Below are 19,630 nucleotides of genomic sequence, written 5' to 3' on the forward strand. Positions count from 1 at the left end.
AGGTTATAAATCAGTTCTGCCCCATGCTGTCTCTATTCTCCACTTTTGCACTTTCCAGCTACTTCTAATAGTGTATCCAGCATGCCTGGGCTTTGTCTCTCTCTCCAGGAAAAGCATAGACTGGGACAATCAGAAGTTGCTTCTCTCCTGGGCCCTGCCTTCCTGGGAGAGCAAACAATGATTCTCTTGATGCTCTAGGTCTTTCTCTCTTGTGCTTTGGTCACCCACCTGTAGGGCACCTTAACAACTTTTGCAGCCCTCCCCTCGTTCCTATAGACCAGTGGTTCCCAAGCCTGGCTGCCCATAAGAATCATTTGGGGAGCTTAAAAAATGCTAGTGTTTAGGCCTCCACCCTATTGATGTAGAAGCCCTGTTGGAAAGGCCTGGCCATCTGTATTTGTAAAGCTTCCGGGGTGATTCTAACACATAAGCAGGGTTGAAACCCACTTCCGTAGATTTTCACCTTTGGACCTCCAGCCTTACATTGTCTGCTGGTATTTCCAGGTTCCTAATATATTACAACTGAATATTCCTTGGAGATGAGGGAAAGGGGCATGGGGAAAGCAAGGACAATGCACTACTGTTACCCAAAGGTAATTTTTTTAAAAAAACAGCGATAGGAAATAATTTTCTTTTAAGGGAAACAAAATAATTACATGTGGCATAACACTTTTTTTCGAGCAGCCTTTAGTAGTTATTAAGAAAATACTGGTACATTTTATTTATTCATATATTGCATTATAAAAATAACTCATTTTTATTTTCAGATACAATACAATAAGTCTAATTGAGCAAATTCTTGATTCTCACATGTAATTAGTGACAAAATAGTATGGGAAAATCTAAACAAATTGTATCAAAAGTCCACCCCTGGGACGCCCTAAAGGTCATTAAAAAGGCAAAAGGTGCAGGGATCTCTCTTCTTTTGAAACTGAAAGGCATCTTTGCACAGATGCGATGACGGGCATTTCTTCAACAAAAGTATGTTGAATTCCTACCTGGTGTGAGGCGCTGCTCCAGGCCTGGTGTGTGGGGCTTAACTTGAACCCCTATATCATGCCCTTCCACCTCAAGTCCCACAGGTTGATTATTCATAGGCTGTACTTCTTTCTTTAGATTGAAGTATAGTTGATTTACAATGTTGTGTTCATTTCTGATGTACAGCAAAGTGATTCAGTTACACATATATAGATTCTTTTTTCATATTATTTTCCATTATAGGTTATTACGAGATACTGAGTATAGTTCCCTGTGCTATACAGTAGGACCTTGTTTATCTCTTTTGTATATAGCAGTTTGTATCTGCTAATTCCCAACGCCTAATTTATCCCTCCCCCCTCTTCCCCTTTGGTAACCGTAAGTTTGTTTTCTATGTCTGTGAGTCTGTTTCTGTTTTGTTAATAAGTTCATTTGTATCAGATTTTAGGTTCCACATATAACTGATATCATATGATATTTGTCTTTTTCTTTCAGACTTACTTCACTTAGTATGATAAACTCTAGGTCCATCCATGTTGCTGCAACTGGCATTATTTCATTCTTTTTTATGGCTGAGTAATAGTCCATTGTATGTATGTATACTGCATCTTCTTTATCCATTCATCTGTCCATGGACATTTAGGTTGCATCCATGCCTCGGCTATCGTAAATAGTGCTGCAATGAACATTGGGGCGCATGTACCTTTTTGAATTAGAGTTTTCTCCGGATATATGCCCAGGAGTGGGATTGCTGGATCATGTTGTAGCTCTATTTTTCGTTTTTTTAAGGAACCTCTGTATTGTTCTCCATAGTGGCTGTACCATTCCCACCAATAATGTAGGAGGATTCCCTTTTCTCCACACCCTCTCCAGCATTTATTATTTGTAGACTTTTTAATGGTGGCCAGTCTGACTGGTGTGAGGTGATACCGCATTGTAGTTTTGATTTGCATTTCGCTAATAATTAGTAATGTGTTTTAAATCTCACTGACAACATTTTTATATTGAGATGTGCCAATTGGTCATCTGTATGTCTTCTTGGGAGAAATGTCTGTTTAGGTCTTCTGCCCATTTTTTGATTGGATTATTTGTGTTTTCTTATTGAGTTGTATGAGCTGTTTGTATATTTTGGAAATTAAGCCCTGTTGGTTGCATCATTTGCAAATATTTTCTTCCAGTCTGTAGGTTGTCTTTTCATTTTGTTTATGGTTTCCTTTGTTGTGCAAAAGCTTATACATTTGATTAAGTCCATTTGTTTATTTCTGTCATGGCCTGTACTTCTAATTGAATCACCTGACAACATATGAATCTTGTTTTCAATCATTTTCTTTTTCTTCAATGGTCTCTACCTTCATCATCATCGAGTTTCCCATTGGTCTTAGTGTCTTTGATCTCCTTGTTTCTGAAAGTTCTCCTACATTTCTTCTAGAGTTCTTATACACAGTTCAGCCATTTTTATATTTCCTAAAACTTATCAACTTTCTCGTCAATTATGTAAAGGAAAAATTCTTGAAGGCGGTCACAAGCTGATACAATCTGCCAGCCTAAATCAATAAACAGACTTAGTTTTGTCACCATCACTAGACATGCCACCTGAACTTAAGGGAAGTGCAAAAGCATTTTACATGTTTGTAGACTAACGACTCATTTACCTGCGCCTAGGAAGCGAACTCTTCCTCCTTCAGGACTTTCCAAAAACTTCCAACACTAAAACTGAAATTTAGCCATTTAGATCAGGAATCTCGCAGTGGTAGATTGTGGACTAATTCAGTTTGCATATGTGTTTTAATTTGCACTGAAAACATTTTTTTATTGACATGTAATTGACGTACAACGTTGTATTAGTTTTAGGTGTACAACATAGTGATTTGATACATGAATATATTGAGAAATGATCAGAACACTGTTTAGTCGACATCCATCACCACACCCACTCACAAATTCTTTTTGTGTGTGACTACTATCACTTCCACCACCCACACACACACACACACAAACACACAAGAGTCTTTTGACATACACAAACCCTTTCTAACCCTCTACTCTTCTGTGGGCTAAGAAGCAGGAAGATAATTTAATTGAAATTGTGTGTAAAGTAATAATAAATAGGCTTGAATCAGGAAGTCTTTAAGGAAGGTGCCTCTTTATAATAGATAAACTTCAGTGCAAGTTCTTTGTTTTGACTGTTCAGAAATCATCACCATTCAGTTATAGGCTCTTTAAAGAAGGCTGATAAGTATGTCTCCTGTCTAATAAAAGAGTTTGCAATGGAAATTCTGAGCATTGAATTTCCCATGAAGAATCAAAAACTCACTCACTAAGCCAAATAGAAAGCATGCCCACTGACCTTCAATCCTTGACCTTCACTGCCAACCATAAAATAAACAACTAGAAACAAACAGCCACAGATGTTATGCCCTTCCTTGGGTTGATTAGTGGCACCAAGGCATTTGTGCACCCAGCACTGTAGCATGAGCCACTTGTGTAAGCAGAAAGCCACTCATCGTTAACTAGACAACGATGGCCAAGCCAGCCCAGCCCAGAGCCTCTACTCATTCTGTACTCAGAGCCCACAGAAGCAGCTCCCTCAGAGGGGCCGGGGCTGCCTTGCTCCCCTCACATCCAGTCAGGCCCACTGCCCACCCCAGCCTACGTTTTTGTCCCTCCTCGCCTGGGCTATTACAATGACTCCCCCAGCTGAACTTCTGCTTCCCATCTCTCTCTGCCTGAGCCATCCTTGTCAGACTTTTTAACCCTCTGCTCTCATTGCATTGCTTCCAGGTAAAGACGAAGTTCAGTCTATCTCCCTCTTACCTGGAGAAAAAAAGATGACTTTCCTCAATCTCCATCATTCACTGCACCTTACCTTTCTGCAGGCCCCAGCCCAAGCAAGCATGTTTACCTCTTAGCTTTCCCACCACTCCATGGTTATTGCCACTTCCTGCCTTTGCTCTTGGTGCCCTTCTGGAACACCATCTCTATTCCCCTCTGTCTGTCCAAATTCCAGCCAGACTTCATATCTCTATTCAAGAAGCCATTCCCAACCACTCCACTCCTTCAGGGTATCATTCAACTTTCATTCAACTCCATACAACTCCCAACAATTTAAGCCCTCCTCTTTTTTTTCCCACTGTCCTGGGCATAAGCCCTGGCATAGAACAGAGGTCCTAACATGAAACTTCTTTGGTGGGTCCTGATCAACTTCCATCTCTCTATATACTAACATGTTTAATGAATACAGCTGACCTTGTAAATGAAGACCCTAAGAAGGGGTAAGTTTCTCTTTGGAGAAACTGCAGTCTCCCTCTCACAACGATGCACTGCCCTTCAAGTTTCATGGAGAAAGTACCGACGGGCTAGGTTTCCCGACAGCTGGCAAAGGAAGGGCAAATCAACCTCCTCCCCTCTGCCAACCACCCCACACTTGCCAGACAGCATTTAAAATGCACTTCAGGGTGTCCATCTTTTCATTTGGAAAGGAAACAAGTCTTGACATTCTGTGTCTCCCATTTCATTAAGGACAGAGGTCATCCCAGGGAGGGGAAGGGCAGTTTCCAAGAGAGGGCTTGTGGAGGAGTGTGGTGGGGGAACTCCCTCAGCCCTTCTCTTTAGCCTGCTTCACCCTTTGAAGAGAACAAGCCTAGCTCTCAGAGCGAATTATTTTCAGCGCAGCCTCTGCCAGGACCGGGCTCTCCCTGGCTGGCTGAGGCAATACCCAGAAGGACTGAGCGATAGCTCAAGGTCAAGGTCAGTGACTCAAGTGCAAGGTCAGACAGGGTGTCCAGACAGGACTGGCTGGAGGAGGTGGCACTGAGACAGCTGGGACAAAAGGGATTGCAGAGGGGACGAGGGAGAAGGCAGAGTGCATGTGTTAAACGAAAGCCCCAAAGTTTCCCTTCTCTCTCTCTCTCTCTCTCTCTCTCTGTCTCACACACACACACACACACACACACACACACACACACACACACACACACACACTCCCGCACAGAAACACATTCTTTGCTTTCCCTCCCCTCCTCTACCTCCCCAAGGCATTTCTATAAATAAACAATAAGCCACCGTGCCTGCCTGCCGCCCATTGTTAACTCTTGCAGTGTTCAGACTGTAAGTGTATAAATCCTCACACTGTCCCCCACTTCAGGGTTTGTAAAGCCCTTTCCCACATGTAATCTTCACCTGATTCCTGCATCACACACCTTAAAGGGTCCTATGAGTCCCGTGCACAGAATCATGGGCACCCCACACCTGCACTCTCCAAGTTCTGAGCCTTAATACAAGCTTCAGGTTGTGCTACTCAGAAGAAGCCCCTATGGTTCAGGCCATGTATTTCTTAAACCATTATTTGCACACCCCTAATAATCAGAGCCACGATCTATTAAACATTTGCTCTGTTGCAGGCACTGCACTAAGTGGTTGACACGCATGATCTCATTTAAATTCTGTAACGATCCTGAGTTGTCAATATGACAGGGGCATTTTGTCGATGAGGGAAGGGGAGCTCTGATGTTATGTTACTTGACTGAGATCCTAACTGGAGAGTGTGGGTGCTGAGTTCTGAACCCAGATCTCTATGACTATAACACCTATGTTCTCAGTTCCTGCCCTGAGGTTCTCTTACTAAGAATCCTTTGGCACCCAAGACAAACCTGTAAAACTCTCTGGAGGTTGGCCTTGATCCACTGCCCCATGACCTCCTCTCTGTGCCCCCCATAACTGACAACACCCTGCCCCACCCCCCTTCCTAAGAGAGGAGTTGGAGGGCAGCTGGAACAAAGAACCAGGGTGAGGAAGGGCATGGGAGCAAAGACAGGTGGAAGAGCTATGGCTGGGTTTGCCCTGTCACAGAGCACACAGCTGAGAGCTCTCTCCACACCAGGCATGCAATAAAAGAGCAGTGAGTAAACATGAAAGGAGGATGCTGACAATCCTCGAGGAATTAAAGGGCTGAGATGTGAAAGAGTAAGTGGGCTTAAAGGCCTTAAAGATTCCCAGGGCCCCGGGGCAAGGATGCAATTGGAGGCCCCTTCTCTTCCCACCCTGACTTTGGCCTGCAGCACTGGGGACCTCATCCTTATGCAGTGGACACTCCAACCCACAAGCCTTGTCCACGTGAACTCCCCCACCCCATCTTCCAAACAGCCACCTCCCAGAACCCAGGGTGCAGCCACTGGCGGTACAGACCATCCTCAGGAAGACACACTCGGAGCAGAGGCCAGCACGGGCCCTGGAGGTGGGCTCAATTGGCGAAACCATTCCAGGGTCCAGGGGTGCCATGAGCATAGTCTAGATGGGGGATGTGCAGAGGCTCAGGTGGGCACATCCCCTTGGCCTCACGGATTGCTCACCCTATGGGAAGAGGTATAGCTAGAAGAGGGTCAGAGAAGGACCTTCTAAGGTGCAGGGACTGAGGGCAGAGGGGCCGAAGGTGGTATCATGCACTTGTTAGTGGAGCACCAAAAGGCAAAACTGGGACAAGTGGATAGGAGTTAGAAGGAAAAATCTTCCCTAGGGAGCTTGCTTCCCTTCTCCACAAATTAGTATGCCCAGCTCTAAACTCATCTGTGTTACCAATTATACATAAAATGTCTGTGGATTCACCGTCACCTCCAACTCAGTCTATGCAAAAGTACAATCTTCCTCTCATACTTCACGAAATTCCCCACTGAGCCGGTGGTACCATCATTTTCTCATGTCCTAGTAAGTTAAAATACGGAATCATCTCCTCTGCCCTGCCTTCCTCAGCACCTGGTTCATCTCTGTCTGGGGCCCTTCAGCTAAAATTTAATAATAATAATAATATACATGTAAAAATGAAACCTGTTTGTGATGAGAGGTCAGACTTTGGAAATTGGAAAAACAAAAAGCGCATTTGAGAAATAAGAGACTCTACCTTCCTATCATATCTTAAATCACAGGCGTCTAGTGGCGGCATTCACCTGCAGTAGCCTCTTAAACATGATGACCGCTCAAGTGGCATTTAAATAACGTACTTTCAATATAAAGCTCTAAAAGAAAGCAATTTTATGATAATGACAGTTGTCATGAAAAGAGTTTAAATGTGCATGTAGAATATTTGTTGTCTGCTACCAACATGGTTGCTTTGGGGATTTGTGTCCAGTTTTTTCAGTTGCCAGCCAAGACACTGGTAGCAACAAAATGACAACTCCAGCTATATGCTAGGGTTGATTCCCCGTGACCGAAATGGTCAGAGCCCAGAGTATCAGCCTCCACAGGGAAGGGAGTGTATCATAAATCCCAAAGCAGACGTGTAAACAAGTAGTTTATAGACTATTAACTAGGGTATATCCAAAGATTAATTTTCAAAGTTACAGCAGCCAACAGTGTACACACTGAACATTTAAGTCTTTGTATGTCTCTGGTTATAACCATTTTTAGTTACTGTGAATCTGGCCAGCATTGTAAATGGCCAGGATAAAATATCTACTGGAGGAGCAGGTATAAACCTGTGACTCACCAGCTAATCTGACTCAGTGGACCCGTACCAGTCAGGAGCTGTTAATACCTAGACCCAGTAACAAAGCCTGAGCGGGGCTAAGGGGCTATAAGAAGTTTTAACAGCAAATGGCTAGGAGCCCCTGTGGCTGTCTTTACGACTGTATCCTTCGGTGGTATGTAGCACCTATATCTTTCGTTGCTATAATGGCAAATTTGGGGTATAGGCGTGGCCTGATCATTGTTTCCAAGCACACTGAAACTAGATGATGATATAGTACAGTCGGAACTGATCCCAAGATGGGAGGTGCCTCTCTCTACCAGGGTTTGACACACTCTTAATGTAGATGAAGGCTGGGAGACTCTGCTAGAAATCAGAAAGGCAGAGTGATATGGGTGCCTATAGTTGCAGGTGGTGGGACCATTTAGAATGTTAAGGGAGGGTGGTTACCATGTTACATAGGATTGGTCTTTCTGCCACCTAGAACCCCTGGTGTAAGCACCAATAACCTAGAGAATAGCTGGTCCTTAACAGAAACACCTAAGGATTTAGCTTTTATTTTCATTTCTGCAGTAGCAATGAGAACGCAAAGAAAACTTCTACTCAACTTGACACAATCTGACATCTCAAAACTTTAGAAAAAAAACATATGAAAATGGCCCTGGTTCAGGAAGATCCTACCTGCTGCAGAGCAACTAGGCCCGTGCGCCACAACTACTGAGCCTGTGCTCTAGAGCCCGCGCATAGAGCCGGTGCTCCAAGACGAGAGAGGCCACCACAATGAGAGGCCCGCGCATGGCAATGAAGAGTAGCCCCTGCTCACCGCAACTAAAAAGAAAGCCCACGTACAGCAACGAAGACCCAACACAGCCAAAACTAAATTAAAAAAAAAAAAAAGGTCCTTTGTCATGAATTCAAACCACATCTTAAAGGCTGGCAGAACAATGCTTTAAAAACCCAGACGTTCCCAAACAATTTATTATTCTCAAGGGTTACATAGGGAAGAGATCATCACTAACCGCCCCCCCAAAAATTGAAAAGAAAATAAAAGTTCTATTTAGCATGCAAATGGGAAAGTTCCTAGTGTGCTTATATATGTACTAACAAAACTTGTTTACAGTGTTTATTGTAAAGTATTATTTACATATGAAATATATAATGTGTATACAAGAAATTTTTGCTTAAGAAATAAAATGTTAACTTTGTTTTTTTGGGCGACGTTGGATCTTCGTTGCTGCGCACAGGCTTTCTCTAGTTGCGGTGAGCTGGGGGCTACTCTTCGCTGTGGTGCGCAGGCTGCTCATTGTGGTGGCTTCTCTTGTTACGGAGCATGGCCTCTAGGCACACGGGCTTCAGTAGTTGTGGCGCACGGGGTTAGTTGCTCTGCAGCATGTGGGATCTTCCCAGACCAGGGCTCGAACCCGTGTCCCCTGTATTGGCAGGCGGATTCCTAACCACTGCGCTACCAGTAAGTCCCCTTAATAACCTTTTTGAATCCTTTTTTATACACCACCCCATTCCCATTTACGTCCTCCCCAAGAAGTAACCACTATGCCAAATTCTACTTATTATTCCTATGTTTCCCTTATTAGATATACATATCAATTTGCTATGGATTTGTAAAAAATCCATATATTCAGCTGTGTGTGGTCTTAAACCTTATGTAAATGAATCATACTGTAGGTATTTTCTGTAATCTGCTTTTTTGCTCAACTTCATGTTTGTGGGATTCATTTGTATTGGTAGGAGTAGCTGCCATACATTTTCACTTAAATAGAATTTATTTATCCAATGTACCCTCAGTGGATATTTGTGTTGGTTTCAATTTTTGCTTTTACAAATAATACTGTTATAAACATACTTAACTATCTCCTGATACACACACTCAAGAGTTTCTCTGTAGGATATATACATATAGAAGTGGAATTGCTGTGCATCGCTGACTTTACAATGCTAACTTGTTTCCAAAGTGGTCACACCAGTTTATAATCTCACCAGCAGGGTATGAGGCCCACCGTCCACAAGCTCACCAATATTTGCTGTTTACAATGTTTTCACTTTTGCCATTCAGGTGCATATGAAATAATATCTCAGTTTTAATTTGCATTTTCCTGATCATTAATGAAGTTGATCATCTTTTCATATGTTTATTGGCCATTCATGCTTTCTCTTCTGGGAAATGCCTACTCAGGTCTTTTTGCCTGTTTTTCTATGGGTTTTTTTCCTTATTAGGTATCGGAGTTCTGTACATATTCTAGATACTAATCCGTTGTCAGTTATAGCTTCTCCCACTTGGTAGCCCATCTTTTCATTTTCATTATATTGTCTTCTGATTTTAAAAAATTCTAAATTTTAATGTGGTTAAATTTATCAGTTGTTTCCTTTGGATTTGTGTTTCTTCTTTATCTTAGAAATCTTTTCCGGCTCCAAGGTCCTAAAAGCCTTCTATATTTTCTTCAAAAAATTTTAAAAGCTTTTCCTTTCCCCTTTAATTATTTAACCCCCTGGAACTGCTTTTGGTGCAAGGCATGAGGAAGCATCCTAGTTTCATGTTTTTCCATGTGATTAACCATTTGTTCCAGCATCAGTTATTGTGAAGTCCATCTCTTCCCACTTAGCATCATTCCCAGCTCTGTCCTAAGTCTTCATATATGTGTGGGCTGGTTTCTAGGTGCTCTATTTTGTTCCACTGGAAATCTGTCCACCCCTGAGCTTACACCCCACACTGTTAGTTACTATAATTTTATAAGAAATCTTGGTATTTGCTACAGCAAGCCCCCCTCTTGCTCCCCCATCATGTTCTTTTTCTTTAGGACATTCTTGACTCTCACTGGGGCTCTTTTACTTCCACCCAAATTTTAAAAGCAATTTGTGTAGTTCCTTAAAAACAAAAAACTATTGGTATCTTGGTTTTGATTGGCATTGCTTAAAATAGTTGACAAGTACCTTCTTGATATTAAACATTCCTAACAATGAATATGGAAGAGTTATTCATTTGTACATCTCTTTATTGCCTTTCAAAGTATATTTCTAATTTTCACCATAAACATGTAGAAACTTTTGTTATGTTTACTCCAAGGAATTCCAAGGAATTTTTTATATTATTGCTGCTATTGTAAAATATTCCTTTTTTAAAAAAGGAATATTTTTATTGCTTTATCTGTAGATATTCAGTTCACTTTTGGATGTTGATCATTGCTGAGTAACAAATTACCCTTAAATGTGGCTTAAAACCACAAACATTTATTATCTCATAGTTTCTTAAAGTCAATAATTTAGGAGGAACTTAGTTGGGCAGTTTTGGCTCAGGGTCTCTGAGGTCATAATCAAGATGTCATCCAGGAGTGCAGTCTTCTGAAAACTTGACTGGGAGTGGAGGATCCATTTCCAAGGTCACTCACAGGGCTGTTGTTCAGAGGCCTCTGTTCCTCATCATGTGGGCCTACCCAGGAAGGATGTTCATACCAAGGCAACTGGCTTCTTCCAGCACTGGCTTCTTCTCAGAGAGAGAGAGAGAGAGAAGTGGGGAAGAGGGAGGGGGAGAGGGAGGAGAAGAGGGAGGGAAAGAAAGGGGAGAGGGAGAGGGAAGGAGAGATAGGGGAGATAGAGGGGAAGAGAGAGGGGAGAAGGAGAAGAGGGGAGAGAGAGAGAGAAAGGGCAACTAAGATGAAAGCCACAGTGTCTTTTATAACCTAATCTTGGAAGTGACATACCATAAATTTCTGCTATGTTCTATTGGTTATACAGAGCAACTCTGGTACAATATGGGAGGAGACTACCAGAGAGTGAATCTCAGAAGGTGGGGATCATTGGGGCTGTCTTGTAGGCTAACTACCACAATCTTATATCCAACAACTGCTAAATTCTCACACTTATTCTAATAATTTACTAGTAGATTCTTTTGGATTTTCTGTACAGGCAAATAAGGACAATTTTCTTTCTTTCCTTCCAATCCCATGTTTATTTCTTTCTTGCTTTACTTCACAGGCTCAGATTTCTGGCACAATGTTTGAAAGAGGTGGTGACAGAGGATCTTATCTTAAAAGTAGTGTCAACATTTACCATAGTATGATGTTTGTGGTAGGTTTTAATTGTTTTTATTTTTAGTCAACATCCTTTTTTTCAAATTAAGGAAATTTCCCTTTATTCCTAGTTTGAGTAGTGTTTTTTTTATCATTAATGGTATAAAATTTTATAAACACTTTTTGGTATCTATTGAGCTGATCATGTTTTTATTCCTTTAATTTGTTTATGTGGCAAATTATAGTAATTTTTGGTCTACTGTTGAACCAATCTTGCATTCTTAAAATATCCCCAACTTGATTATAATACATTACCTTTTTATATATTTTGGATTCATTTTAATAAGTTATTGTTTATAAATGTTTGCATCTATTCAATATTTATAAGTGAAATTGGTATCCTTTCCCATACTGTCTTTGTAAGGTTTCAGTGTCAAGGTTATGCTAACTTATATATGAGTCAGGGAATGTTCCTTCTTTTTTATATATACTGCAGAATATTTTATATAAGATTAGAAATATTTGGTCCTTGAATGTTTGATACTACTTATCTGTAAAAAATATCTGGGCCAGGTATTTTCCTTATGAATGGATTTTAAACTACTAATCTTAAATGTTTATAGACTACCCAAGTTTTCTATTTCTTCTTGAGATCATTTTGAAACAATACATTTTTCTAGAAATGCATCTATTTTATCTGCTTTAAGATTTATTAGTATAAAGTTATTCACAATGCCCTTATATTAACTTTTAAATTATGCATTACCTACACTTATGACATTTTATTTAAGTCCCAATTTTTTTTAGTTTTCTCACTTTCATCTTCATGCCTCTTGTCGAAGATTTGTCTTTTTATTGCACTGGGTGTGAATTCATGTTTGATGAAAATTCTTTGAGCCTTTATATTGAAAGTACACTCTTACACAGAGCACTTATATTTGCTTCTACCAAAAACCTGTGGGTACTACAACTAGGAGCCTTTTTTTTTTTTTTTTTTTTTTTTGCGGTACGCGGGCCTCTCACTGTTGTGGCCTCTCCCATTGCGGAGCACAGGCTCCGGACGCACAGGCTCAGCAGCCATGGCTCACGGGCCTAGCTGCTCCGCAGCATGTGGGATCCTCCCGGACCGGGGCACGAACCAGTGTCCCCTGCATCGGCAGGTGGACTCTCAAGCACTGCGCCACCAGGGAAGCCCAACCAGGAGCCATTTTTAAATAAATTTTCTGCTTCAGGTTTTTCAGAACACAGGAATGTGAATTCAGATTGCAAATCCCGATGAGGGCCAGAATGCGGTTATGAATTTTAGGAGGAGGTATTTTTTCCCTCTACCCAGAGGTAGAGGCATCTTTCTTAGTTGTGTTTCTTTGTAAGAGGGTTTTATCCCCTTCGTACCAAGGGTGTATCTTTTCTTGATTCTGGCTATACTAGATATTCGCTGTGACCCCACCCCCACCTTAATGCAGCTTCTTTCCTCATAGCAGCTGTAGATGTTAAAAAACTATGTTGGTCACCTGGGGATTAACAGGTGACTTCAGCACAGGTGCCAGCCATTTACCTCTCTAGAGTTCTGCTTTTGCTTTTTGTTCAGGGGGCAGAGGAAGCCTTTAAGGCCAGCCTTACTTTCTTCCCAGCTTAGCAATGCTTTTATAAATGTAAGTAGAAAATATTTTATCTATCACTTTTAGGTGTTTCGTAGTGGGAGAGTTTTGGTGGGGAATAATCTAGACTTTTTATTTACTTTTTACATTTTCAAGGCCATTCTCATCTTGGTCATGTTGTACAGGGTATAACTTTGGGGTTGCTATGAAGCACTTCTTTAGGTATTAGAACAATCCCTGAAATGCTTCTAGAGGACAAAGGTGAAATAGGTTTCTAGCCAGGTTAGGATCCTGGTTATACTCTTCAATTTTTACAATGACAAAGTACACTTATGCCCTCTCCTTAGATTTCTAGAAGAAATTCACATAGGGTGAGGCAATAAACTGTATAAAGTTATGAGAGAAGAGCTTGCAGTAAACCAACATTCCTAATGAGAACAACTAGAAAAGCCATATAAAATATGACAACAACAACAAAAAAATCTGAAAGCATCGAGCTGTTGTTGAGACAACCAGGGACTTGAAATAAGGAGAACCTGTACAGAGAGAATTAAAGATCAGATAGACCACCACTTCTGAATATGATAGAGTAACTTGAGGCAGACCATTACTAACATGAAGATCAACAAGAAAATCTAGGGGAAAATACCAACAAATTGTTTAAAAGCATTGGAAAGTTACTAAAACAACTAGATTTTATGGCTAAAGTGAGCTAACACACTGCAGCTGTTTGTACCAGGATTTGTTTGCTGATTCTGGACAAGGGCAAGAAGCTGAAAATCTGAACTTTGCCTTGGAAGAAGACCAGTGGCATTGACAGAGGTATTGATGGCCTCAAGGAGCTGGAAAAAAAGAAAATTTAAGAGTTCAGACGTCAATATTCTGGTGAGAGGGTGTGTATAAAACTGAACCTGACACTCAGTTCATTTTCCACTCAAGATATTTGGCAAATTTCAAAGCTACAAAGGGCAGGAGGCTAAACAGCTTACCGCAAAAGCAGAGTGGAGATGTTGACAGTCTAGGGGTGCTGAGAAGACAAGGATTAGAGTTTAAAACCTGTCAGGAGGAGGAATCCTGCTGTATACACCAAACTCTCAGCCTCAGAGGGCCACAACTTAAGTGTAGTGGTGAACGAAAGATAAAAAATCTTTAACATGACTGCAATCCTGCCTTCATTCAGCTCAATTCCTGAATGGATTAGGATGATTGGTCCTAACCCTGTATGTCTAGCAGAGGAAAGGGTGAATACTCTCTGGAGAAAGATTGTGCATCTGGTGAAATTCTCTTTCATCTATTTTCTCCATCTTTTCCTCTATTTTTAAAAAACTACTAATAATATCTATTTTCTTTTTGCACTCAATACTTGTCATTCAATCCAAAGTTACTAGGATGCCAAAAGACAAGACCACATAAATAAAAACCAAGAAGAAAATAGATAATATAATCAGACCCAAAGGAGACTTAGATATTAGAATTAGCAGACAATTATTTTAAAGTAACTATCAATATTTTCCAAAAAAATAGAGGAAAGGGTAGAAAAATAGATGAAAATATGGAGAAGTTCACAGGGAATTGGAAACTATCAAAAATAATTAAATGGAAATTTTAGAACTAAAAAAGATAATAACTGAAATTAAAAGCACAAGAATGGATTTAAAAGCAGGGTTCAACACAGCAAAAGAGAGGCTTAAGTGAACTAGTGAATAGAAAATATGTGAGTAAAGCCCAGAGAGAAAAATAATGGGAAATAGAGAAAAGAGGATGAAACACTGGGGCAGAGTGAAAGGGTATAACATAAATGCAATTGGAGTCCCAGAAAGAGAAGAGATAGCAAACGAGACAGAAGAAATATTTAAAGAAATAATTAGCAGATGATTTTCTAATCCCTACCTAGACTCCTGGCTAGATATTTACACCTAGTGAAACTATCTTTCAAAAATGAAAGCTGGGGCTTCCCTGGTGGCGCAGTGGTTGGGAGTCTGCCTGCCGATGCAGGGGACGCGGGTTCGTGCCCCAGTCTGGGAAGATCCCACATGCCATGGAGCGGCTGAGCCCGTGAGCCATGGCCGCTGAGCCTGCAGGTCTGGAGCCTGTGCTCTGCAATGGGAGAGGCCACAACAGTGAGAGGCCCGCGTACCGCAAAAAAAAAAAGAAAGCTAAAGATGTCTTCAACAAACAAAAAGAGGGAATTCTGCACCAATAACTATACTAAAAGAAATACTAAAAGGGCTTTTCCCTAAGGCTGAAGGAAAAGTGATCCAAGATGGAAACACAGAAATACAAGAAGAGAAGGAAAACAGAAAAGGCAGTAAATGGATATGGATAAATATAAAATAACTGAAGAAAACAATGATGACAACATCTCGTGGGGTTTAAAATATATTTAGAATTAAAATGCAAAATAGCAATGCAAAAGGTGTTCGGATGGCAAAGTATTTTAAGGTCCTAGCTTTATTTTTTTTAAAAAGTGGTAAAAATAATAATGTGTGTTGTAATTATTAGGGTAACCAACAAAAGAACAGTAAACAAGTTAGTAAACTGGAAAAAAAATGGAATCATTAAAAAATAGATTAGGGAGTTCCCTGGCGGTCCAGTGGTTAGGACTCTGCACTTCCACTGCAGGGGGCATGGGTTTGATCCCTGGTCAGGGAACTAAGATCCTGCAAGCCACTTGGTGCAGCCAAAAAATAAATAAATAAAATAAATTATAACCATTATAAATAAATAATAGATTAATCCAAAAGAAGCCAAGAAATAAATGTAAAAGAACATAAAACAAGGGGGTCTAATAGAAAACAAATAATAAAATGGTAGACATAAACTCAACTTTATCCAAAATTGTATTAAATAGAAATGGACAAAATAACTAAAAGGCATATTGTGAATAAAGAGTTTTGAGAAGCAGTATAGTATAGAAGTGATGACCATGGACTCTTTAAGTCTGGGCTCCAATCTTAGCTTCAATACTTACTGACTAAATATTTGACATTGGGCAAGTCACAAATCTTGCCTGTGCCTCAGTTTCCTCATCTGTAAAATGAAACTAAGGAGAAAACCACCTGATAGAGCAGTTGTGAAAATTAAATGAGTTAATATATGTGTAAAGTACCCAGAACAATGTTTGGCATATAGTAACTGCTATATAAGCGTTAGCCATTGTTATTATTATTTAAGCCTCACAGCAACCCTGTAAATAATTAACTCATTTCACACAGAATTCAATTGAGGCTAGGATGGTAGTGCAACTTGCCCAAAATTACCCAGCAGGGGTGTTACTACAAAATTATAGAGATGTGTAAATGTCTCCAGTAGTCACGCTCCATGAAAGCAGCAACCATGTTCGTTTTGTTCATCACTATATGTTCAATGCCAAGCACATAGCTAGTGTTCTAGAAGTATTTTTTGGATGGGGAGTGACTCTTACTACTTACTATACCAAGCTCTTTCAGATACTCTCAGCCAGGAACACAGAATATTAGTACTAGCAGTCCTTATTTGAGAAAAGAATCTCAAAAATTGATATTCATCTTCAATAAGAAACACACTGTGAGAATGAATATTTGTGAGGAAACTTTTTACCACTGGGTATTAATTTTAGTAACAACTTACACTTATTTACCACCTACCATTGTTAAGTACTTCATCCATATGACCTCATTTTATTCTCACGACCACTTCATGAGGTTTGAATGTTATCCCCGTTTTAAAGATAAGAACAATGACACCTGGAGATAAGTTGCCACTGAAACACTGGGCCTCAACCATTTAGGAAAGGCTGTACCAAGGGGACCTATGTGATGAAGTTCCAATATTTCCTTCCTCCGTACAGCTTTGAGTTTCAGAAGTTGCACGTCCTCCAGCCTCTGGTTGGAATCGGGGTTGGGGGGGTGGTGGTGAAGGGGAGGGAGGATTCCTTACTTCTCTGAGCCAATCATAGAGTCCCATTCACCTGTCCAGGGATCGGCTTATGCACAGGCATGTGCCTTAATTCCAGTCAGTGAAACATAGTGAGGGGAGGGGAGCCTTTGGTGGAAGGTGGGATGAACTCCTGGGAAATGTCTATTCACTCATAAAACATGACACAAGAAAGATGGGCTGCTGCTTCTACTCAGTGGCGTTGTGTCTGCATATGAGGCCTGGAAGTTGTGGCAGCTTTCTTATAATTAGGAAGCAAGTCAGCACAGGCACGATCAAAAGTAATGAGGATGGGAGGACAAAAAATGAAAATAACCTGAGTTTAAAGCTACTAAATTAACCAACTTGGAAAACACCCTACCTTGGGACTCGAGATCACAAATTTTCTTTATTGTTTAAGCTCGTTGAGTCAGAGGATCATGTCCCTTGCAACTAAAGGCCTCCTCATTAACATACCACCATATAAAAAGATCAAAGAAGAGAAAAGTGAGTGGAAAGATTGGTAAAACTAAGAAGTCCGTGTTCAGCTTGTTTAGCAGGAGGGGATATGCGCAGGGGCAAGGGTGTTGGGAGAAGGGGTCAGGGGGCCAGGCCGTACTATCTCTGTAACTGTCAGCAAGTCTGAACTACTCTAGGCCTCCATTTCATTGTCTGTAAAAAGAAGTGAGTGGACGAATCCTCTGAACCACGTATGACTTTCTCTGAAATGGAGAAGTTGAAGACACTTCACTTCCCGCAGCAAAAAGCAGGGGTCCTCAACCTTGATGCATATTGGAAACAGCTGGGAAGCTCTCAAAACTATCCAATACCCAGGCCACAGCCCAGAATGATTACAAAAGAATCTGAGAGGGGTGGAGGGAGGCAGGCATCAGTCCTTGTAAAGCTCTCTAGGTTATTCTGATATGTAGCCAAGGTTGAGGACCACTGGCTTAGAGGGATCCTATAAACCCAGTAGTGGGTGCCCACTCATGGGCAGAAAGAGGGACGGGTCCAGAGACAGGAAATCAGCAAAACTGCATATAAGGTACTGCTCTGACTTTGGGATCCTTGCCCACGATCTAGAGGGTTTGTTTAGGCCACAACTCCCAGAAGCTGCTAAAACAAAACCAAAAAACAAAAAAACTCTGTGGGGAACCTGGCGGTGAAAGCTGAAAAGGAGGCTCTCTCTTTGGGGCCTGGAGGATCACCCAGACTCCATGAAGATGCACAGTCTGCTAACTGCACTAGGGATTTCCAGACCTTCAGTGTGGGGATAAACTAAAAGGAAAGCCATAAATCTAGAAGAGAGCAAAGTCCTTCCTTAAATAACTAAATTAAGCCTTATTTCTCTGGAACAGAATATCATGCACCCCAAATTCAAGCCATTCTCCATGTTAAACTTTAAAAGCAGTGTTGCTTCTGCTATGAGGTGAGGTATCAGGATGTGAAATATGGTTGATTCTGTTCAATAGGAAACACTCAGGAACAGCTTGCTCTTTGACCAGGCTCTCCTCCTTCAGTTCACGTGCAGCCCAGGACAAGCCAGTGGTGGGTGGAGCTGGCATAGGTGACCAGCAAGAGCTGACCAGAGTCATGCCTTCCTGGCAATCACTCCCTCTTTAAGAAAGACAAATATATGATATCACTTATATGTGGAATCTAAAATAATTGTACAAATGAACTTATTTACAAAACAGAAGTAGAGTCAGGGATGTAGAAAACAAACTTAAGGTTACCAGGGGGGAAAGGGGTAGGGAGGGATAAATTGGGAGATTGGGATTGACATATACACACTACCATATATAAAATAGATAACCAATAAGGACTTATTGTATAGCACAGGGAACTCTACTCAATACTCTGTAATGACCTATATGGGAAAAGAATCTAAAAAAGAGTGGATATATGTATATGTATAACTGCTTCACTTTGCTGTACTGCAGAAACTAACACAACTTTGTAAATCAACTATACTCCAATAAAAAATATTTTTAATTTAAAAAAAAGGAAGGAGGCAGCTAGGAAGGGAAGGTCTTCAGGGGAGACTTCAAGGAAGAAGTGGAAAGGAAAACACTAGGCAAAAAGTCACTGTCTACAAAAACAAAAACTTTTATTTAAAAAAAGCAAAAGAATAAAAAATATTTTTAAAAAGAAAAAACAATCACTGTCCGGCCTGGAAGTCACTGTTCCAGGCCAACTCAACCTGCCACGGGACCTTGAACAAGTCACTTTCCCTCTCTGAATCTGAGTGGCTTTAATAAAGGCAGACATTTGCATCCCATGGTCTTCAAGGTCCCTGTCAGACCCATATTTAATTTTTCTCCAACCTGTGGGACGAGGGCTCTCTTCACCCAACCGTCAGCATGAACAGAGAGCCAGAGAAAATTTCATGAGTAAGTTTCAGAGTAAGTTTCAGGGTAAGTTTCATGAACTCCAGCGCCTACAGAAGTCAGGCAGACAGCACAGAAGAATGCAGCAGGGGTGACAAAACAAGCAAGTACCTCTGTACCATTTTTCTAGATTCCACGTATATGCGTTAATATACCTATTTGCAGGGCAGGAATAGAGACATAGACATAGAGAACGAACATGTGGACACTGGGGGAGGGGGGAAAGGGAGGGGGGGACGAATTGGGAGATTAGAATTGACATATATACACTACCATGTGTAAAATAGATAA

The sequence above is a fragment of the Delphinapterus leucas genome, chromosome 16, assembly GCF_059928025.1.
Source record: "Delphinapterus leucas isolate spDelLeu-1000000601 "Yukka" chromosome 16, BTC_Dleu_Yukka2, whole genome shotgun sequence".
Classification (NCBI taxonomy): Eukaryota; Metazoa; Chordata; class Mammalia; order Artiodactyla; family Monodontidae; genus Delphinapterus; species Delphinapterus leucas.